Raw genomic sequence first — 2,738 nt, 5'->3', positions numbered from 1 at the left:
ATCTGTTACTACCCACAGGGAGGACCTGATGTGTTTTTCTCTATTGGACTTCCATCCAGTAGGACTTCCACTGGACTTAGCTGATCTCTCAGGATCATTCCACAATGGCACTGCCTCACTTCTCTAACCTTTTAATTTATGGGCTTTGCTCCTCAAGACAGCATGATTCTGGAAGTCTGGTTTGGTATATTCTTTCCTTCTTCCTTCAGCACGTTGTCCCTTTAGTGCCTGTTCACATCTGACCATCTTTGGCGCTGGGCCATTCTCTGAGCCATCTTTAGTATAACAGGGGATTCTCAAATGGAGTTACAGGAGGCATCAGGGGGTGATGGGTAGACCAGGTGAAGACAAAGTTACCACATGTAGAGAAGAAAGTCACCAGGATTTTTCCAAGGGCAGAAGCACATTGAATCTGCACTGCCTGGTTATTTTTCATCAGTGTACCGATCACTTTCCTCTACAAGTTCTGCACATCTCCTGTGTGTGGTACTGGAAGCTGAGTGAAGGAGTGGGAGGAAGGAGTGCTGAGTTGGTGGACTCAAGTTGAGTTTTTATCAAAGAGCCATACATTTTAGGCATTCTGAGTTCCCAATTAGATACATCATTTATTCTCCTGGCATAAATGCTGTCATTTGCTCATAACATTCTGAGGGGCTGGTTAACCCTCAAGAGTAACTGGATTTAGTTTATACTTCTTGAGTTATCCATTCCCTATGTGTATCTATCTGCTGACTTAATTACTCTCTCTTGTTGTGTTACATTATTATTCTTAATCTCTCTCTCTTTTCTTAAAAAAGGGATTCCAGTTTATATTTACAGAATTAGTGTAGAGCTTGTTTTAAGTTGACAGACACACACACACACACACACAGACAGACAGAGAGTGCATGAGTGAACTCTCCCCTGGTAGTTCACTCCCCCAAATGCCTACAATGGTCAGGGCTTGGCCTGGCCAAAGCTGGGAGCTGGGAACTCAATTCAGATCTTTCACATGGGTGGCAGGTACTCAACTTCTTTAGTGATTACCACTGCTTCCCAGGGTCCACCTTAGCAGGAAGCTGGAATCAAGAGCCAGAGCTGGGAGTAGAGCCTAATACTCCAATGTGGGATGAAGGTGTTCTGACTGTATTTTTAACGGCTAGGCCAAATGCCTGTCCCTGCTGTTATTCTTTTAAATGACATGCCTCTTGTGTCCTTGCACGCTGGCTTTATGAACATCGCTTGGTAGACACCAAGTTTAGGAACACTCCTAGTACAAAAGTGAGTCCCTCTGTTCAGAGAATGGTTGGTGAACAATGAAAACGGCACCTTTCTCAAGTTAAAATGCAAGATATTAGCACATCTACAAAGTTTACACACACTGAGGTTGTCTATTCCTTTTCCATAATGCAGGAGTTGGCTCAGGTATCTCATTTGTCTACACAGCTGGTGTGTTATTCAAATACAGAAGTCCCCTTGCTCTCCACGTTTGAGTCCTCCCTTTGGCCTGCTCACCAGTAGGCTTGTTGAATTCAGCTTCTCTTTCAATGCCTGCTCTTCCCAAAGAATCTACTCACAGGAAAAGATGAAGAGGAACATAGACTTCACTGAATCTTTCAGAGAGGAGATCTAGGAGGAGGCTGATGTACCATGTTGCTCAGCAAATGTCTTAAAAGTTTTCCCTTATCCATCTTTGTTTTGCCACATCCCTCTCAACCATATCACAACTGGTGGTTTTGCCTTTAAATCTTTGCCAGCATTTCTCTAACACTGCTGAATTTCTATTCTTTCTTCTTGATGAAAATGCAACTTTTGCTGCATTATTTGGAATAGCAGTCAAGAATTCGTCTTTTCCTTTTGATGCCTGACCTCAGGGGCTTACCCTTTAACTCGGATGCTTTGTCAATATCCTGCAGCAAATAAGGGGCTCCTGCCAAGATGACGCAGAGATGTCAAGTTGGATGCAGCTGGAGAAGACTCACAACTACTTTCTTGAGGAGAGGAGGCTGCTCTTGTTCATAAGTCCTTATCATTCTCAGGGTCATCATTGTCTATCGACAGTTTTATGGGAACACAAAAGCCCTCCTCCACAGAACTGGTTTCCTAAGGGGTATTGGAGGCAGCGAACAGAATGCACCATTCAGGAGATGGAAACAGCTGTTCTCTGACTAACTGACGGCATCACCTTGACCATGACACACAGATGGAATGCTTGCTGAATGCACGCCACTTTCCCGGTAGGAAGCAGAAGCTGTCTGCTGTTGACTTTTTGTCATTCTTAACTGGCATGGGGTCAGATCTTGTCAGATGGTTTTCTAAATACCCACGTGAGGGTAAGCTTGTGTGTTGCAGATCCTGCAATTCTCACCATTATTCAGGGCACCCTGAATATGTGCCCAAGGTCTCATTCTGTTGAGTTGATAGATAGCCAGATGCTCCTGGTACCATTGGTTTTATACTGGTATGGGTGCCTTCCTGTGGTTTGGTGTCTCTAGAACCCTGCCTGCAAGCTTAGCTTGATGAGGTGGAGGAGACTTTGGAGAGATTCAAACCCAGCCTCCCATGGATCCTGAGTTCAAGTGAGAGAAAAGACTGGCTCAAGGTCATCCAGTGGATTAGTGGTTGGGCGGGCCATACAGCCATTCCCTCTGCTTCCCAGGTGGGGCTCTGTCTACCAACACATTCCTTTCCTGCCTTCTATCTGAAAGGTTCTTGACTCAAAACTCTTTTTTAACCCTAGAGCTGTATTTTCCCAAGAG

The sequence above is a fragment of the Lepus europaeus genome, chromosome 12 (genome assembly GCF_033115175.1).
Source record: "Lepus europaeus isolate LE1 chromosome 12, mLepTim1.pri, whole genome shotgun sequence".
NCBI classification, from domain to species: domain Eukaryota; kingdom Metazoa; phylum Chordata; class Mammalia; order Lagomorpha; family Leporidae; genus Lepus; species Lepus europaeus.
Note: the sequence above shows the minus strand (reverse complement) of the source record.